The sequence below is a fragment of the Piliocolobus tephrosceles genome, chromosome 4 (assembly GCF_002776525.5).
Source record: "Piliocolobus tephrosceles isolate RC106 chromosome 4, ASM277652v3, whole genome shotgun sequence".
NCBI classification, from domain to species: Eukaryota; Metazoa; Chordata; class Mammalia; order Primates; family Cercopithecidae; genus Piliocolobus; species Piliocolobus tephrosceles.
Genome location: NC_045437.1, coordinates 165,570,323 through 165,576,481, shown reverse-complemented (window position 1 = coordinate 165,576,481; position 6,159 = coordinate 165,570,323). Strand labels below are relative to the sequence as shown.

At 39.2% G+C, this 6,159-nt stretch overlaps 1 pseudogene across 1 annotated transcript; it reads right to left on the bottom strand.

The window, feature by feature from the left end:
* Nucleotides 1-1,436: 1,436 nt before the first annotated feature.
* On the bottom strand, nucleotides 1,437-5,665 carry LOC111527664 (annotated as a pseudogene). The gene has a single exon (XR_002726735.3). The product of XR_002726735.3 is annotated as an ATPase family AAA domain-containing protein 2 pseudogene (transcript).
* Between the last annotated feature and the right edge of the window lie 494 nt (nucleotides 5,666-6,159).

Here is a 6,159-nt window from a genome sequence, read left to right as displayed (position 1 = left end):
ATAGAGAAGAGGTATTCCGGGAGTGCCAGGAGAACATAACGCAGGAAGCCTTAGAGGAAGGAAGTCTGCGTCTTTCTGCTATGCAAGGCTTGAAAATCAAGGAAGGGGGGGAAATCCAGAGCTTCCTCTCCTATCTGTCGGCTAGTCTATTAAAAAGAGGTGAAGATGTGAGAAAGATGAAAAACAGGGACTCGGATTGGAGGGGTGGCCATGCATCAGCTCCAGAGAACTGAGGACACAGAGCTACATTCTTTTTTTTTTTTTTTTTTTTTAACCTTTAGAATTTATTACATAAGCTATACACACAAAATGAAATCCTAGTTATAAAAGATGCATCTAGAAGAATAATTTATAATAAACCAACAAAGATGAGAATGTATATCTCCAGAAATATAGACATATTTAAATGTCCTCAGTGACTGGCACTGCTTTATGCATTACATAAGACAGTATCTACTAATTAAGGTATCAAATTTACTGGGTTTTAGAAGGCTTTAAAAACAGTATCCAGATAAATCAACAACAAAAATACAGCTCAACTTTGAACTGCATTAAAATCCAGAATCTCTCATTTTAGATGACCATTCCTTATTCCCCTCAAAAGGTTTCCAACAGAAGCTATTTTACAAACTAATTATTAGAATGTCTTCTCCCCACTCTCCCCAAAAGCAAGTATGCATGGAAGTGCATGCTTTCAACCTTAAGAAATGTATTTTTGGTATCATTAATATAAAATTATAATATTTATATTTATAAAATTGCATATAAAAGTATCAATAGAATATAACCTAAACACAATTTTAGAAAGATATCAACAGCTTGCAAATATAAGAACTTTGTGCTATTAAAAGGTGTTTAACAAGGTAGTTATTAATACATTTGTTGTGTATATAATTACAAAAGTAAACCAAGAAATATTTAAAATCTTTATTAACCCAAATTAGAATTATAAAAATGTTTGTCTCAAAAACAATAACTGTGATACTCAAGTACAGAATTGTGGTGCAGCCAGAAGTTGTTCAAGAGCCCTCCCGCAAATCATGACTTGCACTCTGGCTTTTAAGTGAAGACAAGGGAATCTCAAGGCAGATGGCAGGAGGGCATTAAAGAAAACAAAGATGATAAAAAAGATGGGAAGGACACAATGGTTAAGTAAGTTTCTTGTTTGATACAATAGACTATTTTTAGGAAGGATAAAATTAAAAGTGCTTAATACCAACAAAATTTAACACTGCTAATTACTCTTAAGTGCCATAAAACATTAGTTAACAAAATAACTTTATTAAGAATTGGACAAACTTCAACTATTATTACTATTACTACAGGATCTTGTTCTAGCAAAGTTCCAATATTTATCAGTTATCTTACACATGACATTTATCTTAATATGTACATAAATAAGAAAGTTTAAATACTTTTATTTTACTATTTTAATCTTTTCCTTAAAGATGCAGGGTTTCATACTACATCAATTAGGCGGACATGACAAAAATGACTTAAATAGGAACTGAATATAAAGAACACTCGATACCATGACATCATCATCTGGAACAACTGAAGTTTTCTACCTCTTGCTCCATTTTCTGAATAAGTGATGTTTTATCATAGTCCTTGCGATGCCGATAAATACATTGGCTGATTACTGCATACAAATTTTTCAACTGAAATATGTTGTAGTTTCGACTTTTTTAAACAACAGTCTTCAAAAGATTTTTTAATCGCTCATGATCCACAACAAGTGAGGGTGTCGGCTGAGAAAGAATTGCCAAAGCCTTTTCAACACTGATGAGCTGCTGCCGTTCTACCTGGGAACGTCTAGCTCGAGTCATTCGCAGAACACACATTTCTTTTCCTTCATTTTCATCAGAAATATGTATTATCTGAGAGCTAGAAGCATCTCCATTGCAAGCAGTCTTCTCTCTCCTTAATTCTGTACATGCTGTAGTCTTCCTAGAGTCTTCAAGCTCATTCTCGATATTACAAGTATTTGAATTATTTCTCAATTCCAGTTTGCTTTCAGAGGCATTTTGCTGCTTTTCGTTTTCTTCCACTGAAGACTCTCCTGTGTTTCCGGTCCCATTATGATCTACACTTGTGTCTTGAGTTTCCTCTGTATCACTCTCAATTTTGTGATCCATGGCATTCTGGTTATCATCCTTTGCCTGTGAAATCCTCCTTCGCTTTCTTATGGTGCCTAAGTACCATTTTGACTTTTTGCGAATTTTCCTCTTCAACTGAGCAGGAGTGCTGCAAGCCATGGGAGTACTTGGTGTCTTTAGCTTTTCATTCTGCTCTGGGTCTGATCTTTTGTCACCAGCAAGAGTGGAATTTTGCTTTAGCATCACATGGTAGTAAGACGGGGCGTATTTGGAGGAGCTACAACCTCTTTTCTTTCTAGATTCCTGAATTTCTTCACAGAGCTGCTCAAAGTCTTCATCAAGTTCTTCTTTAATTATGGCATAGCCAGTATCTCTTAAAGCACAGGCTCTATGCCTAATAAGACGATCTCCAGGATCTCTATCTGGATTGTATTCTAAGGCATTACTACAGATTAGATCAGTATCTCTCAAATAGTCTTTCACAGTCAGATACTTGTGTAGATCAATTTACTGATTACAGATGAAAGGTCCATTGGTTGCTTTATTACAGTGACATAATCAGGAACCTCATCAGGGTCAACAGGCTTAGTAAACACTTGGAATCGTTTGTCAACAGCAAGCCTATGTGTAACATTTCTTAAGAAAATCCTCAGTTCTCTAAATGTATCTTCTTCTTGTTCTTCTAGTCGTTTCACTTCTTCTGCTGTCAGCGATCTTGGCTCAGGTGGTGGTGCTACTGGGAGTACCTCCAAAGCCTGCAAAACTGCATTCTTTTTTGATATAGGAGGCTTAGCAGCTTGTTTTAGAATTAAATCTTCAAAAAATTTTGTCCGTTCTTCTTTACCCGGTAACTGGTCATTAAAAATCTCTCCATAATCACGGATAAACAATTCTTGCAACTCTTCTGGCAAAGCAGAATGGGGTTTGTCAGAAGTTGCAAGTAGTAAAACTGGAGCAAATGAAGGAATATTCTGTAATAATGTGGGAAATGTGGCTTTAAGTGTTGGTCCAACTATTTCCCACCACAAGTGGATATGAGGAACATACACTATACTTGGTGCTGTTCTCTTAGCTTCGCGAATTACCTGGGCACATGTTTCTTCAGGGGATGTAGCACTAACTCCAAAAAGAACAGGAATGTCTAATGTATATACAGTAAATTTTTCCAAAGCATGAATGACAGCTGGTGCCAAGTGAGAACCTTGCCCAAATCCTGGTTCTCCTACTATCAATATTCTTGGTCGAAAAGACATAGGTTGGTAACAAGCATTTCTATTCAAATGAAGAAAATTAAAATTGTCTTTTGCCTTAGGAGAAGATTTCTGAGAAAGTCCATTTTCATAAACTGATGGAACATCATCATCACTGTAAACCAAGTCACTTTCTAGCAGAGGACGAGAAATATCTGAGTCTAATGTTTGATTTGTTGTGAATTCTGCATGTGGAAATACTCTCTGCAGGGCTTCTAAGATCTTGTCAACAGTGCTTTGCAGGAGTGGTTTCACAATGGTGGACAGTGCCTGCCCAGGTGATGTCACAGCTCTTTGGGAGGCTGGTATCATCTTTTGCATAGCTACCTCGAAATCCTTAGCTGAGATATTAATTGAAGAGAGATCCAACTGTAGTTTCTCACTAGTGGTATAGATCTGTGGGTAGCGTCGTCGTAGAGCACATAAAGCAGCTTCAGCACATATTGATTTAATATCTGCTCCACAGTATCCAACACAGTTTTCTGCTAGCTCTTCTAAAAATGTGTCCAGTGGTTTGGGATTCCAATCCCTGGTGTGAATCTTTAGAATCTCTTTTCGAGCCTCTTTATCAGGTAGGCTAAAAAGGAATTCTCTGTCAAAACGACCAGGCCTTCGTAAAGCAGGGTCTATAGAATCTAGTCTGTTGGTAGCACCAATGACCACAATTTCTCCTCTGCTGTCCAATCCATCCATAAGAGCTAGCAGGGTGGAAACAATAGAACTGTGAATCTGATCTTGCCTGCTTGACCGTACTGGAGCCAGACCATCGATTTCTTTAAAAAAAATAATTGATGGGCGCATCTGATAGGCCTGATCAAATAGCAATCGTAGCTGTCTTTCAGATTCTCCTACCCATTTACTTAGACAGTCAGCACCTTTCCTCATGAAAAACGCTACTCTTTTCTCCCCTTGACTGCACTCATTGGTAAGTGCTCTGGCAACCAGAGTCTTTCCAGTTCCAGGTGGCCCATAAAACAAACAACCTCTTGGGGGTTGAATTTTAAATTTTTCAAAGACTTCTGGATAAAGAAATGGAAACACCACCATCTCTTTTAGAGCTGCTATATGATTAGACAGGCCACCAACACTATCAAATCGTACTGAAGAATCTAGTTGCATTGGATCAACATCGGCAAGGCTTGCTCCAATTTTCATTCAATCTTTATACATGCCTTTTAATTCATCTTTCCGAAAATTTAGTGGGAGGCACCTATTGATAGCCCTATTACGACTCCTTTTCCTCCGCCTCTCAAAGTGCTGTTCATCCTCAGAGGAGGAAGATGAAGTCGAGTCACCACTGTGGATTGCATGCCTTCGCCTGTTCATTCGTTTACAGTAAGGACTTCTTGGTCCTGCAGAAGATAATCGGTATCTTGGTCTTGCAGGAGAAGCTGGGCCACTATAAAATATGTTGGGCTTTCTCTGGTGACGAGGTTTTTCCAGTGGAGCCTGGTAGTAAACAGTAGTTTTTCTCTAAGATAATATCGTTTCTGATTATCTTCTCCATCTTCTTCATCTTCATCATCTTTATCATCTTCATCTTCACCATCATCTTCATGTTCCTGGTCTTCACCCTCTTCAGATGATTCCACACTTCCTTCTTGATGATCAGTTGTTTCTTCATCAGTTCTTTGAATATCTTTCTGTTTTCCTCTTGTGTACATATTAAGATTGCTTTCTTCTGTTTCATTAAACACTCCCAAGTCTTCAAGTTCTCTCATTGGCTGTCTACGCATCTTCTTCATGTCATCCATTTTTTGAAGTACAGCTTCAGCAGTGTTAGTTATAAGTTTGCCAAACAGCATGGACTGGTTTACACCACTATAACGACTTCTAATCCTACAACTTCGACACATTTCAACATCACCATTATCTTCATGTAAGTGTTCTGTACTTTGAACGATGTTTCTAGTCCTCAATGACCGAGTAACTGGAATCACTTTGTCTTCTCTGCGCTCTTCTTTTTTTTTTATCAGCCTGCTGTCTGGCCGACTGCCTTGTAAAATGCCTGCCATTAGCAAGTTGCTCCGTTGCTTCCACATGCTTCTCAAAACTAGAATCTGAAGAATTCTGTGCATCTTTTCTCAAAGATCTTAAAGCACGTGTCCGGTGGTAGGTTCCAACTTCCTTAACTGACGACCCATCGCCCGCTTTGGCTGTGGTCGCCACGGGCTGCTTCTGCGCCGCGCCAGCCGAGCGGAGCCGCCTCCGGCCGATCTGCTCCAGACTGAGAAACCCATTGGACAGGTCCAAGGAGTCCGTGGCCGAGGCGGCGGAGTGGTTCTGCAGCTCCAAGCTACTGCAGAGAACCACCATCTTCTCTCCCTAATGGCCTCGGTGTGCGCCACTGCAGAGGGCTCCAGCTCCACGCGGCCGCAGCTCTGGCTCTTCCGCGCTCCAGAGCTACATTCTTGACACAAACTCTGGAGAACTGCAGTGAGCAAATCAGTGATGAGGTCATACTGAGATTGTTCTCAAACGTAAGCACGGTACCTAAGATCCTCCCTCTTATTTTTAGTAAAGGCTTCAAAGAACACCAAAAAGCCTCAGGAAGGGATTAATAATTATTTTTACTTCAAGTGCAAATATTAATTCTACTCATAGAGTCAAATACTATAGAAATATTTTATATGAAAAAATAAAAAATATTGTACTGAGGACATTTTGGGTCATCAGTACACGGCTCTGACCCATTGCCCAAGCATTTTATCCTACAATGTAAAATATCCACATATCCACACATGCACCACACACACGGACATGTGCACATCAAACACAGAGACACACACATATAGGCATTATACACATAC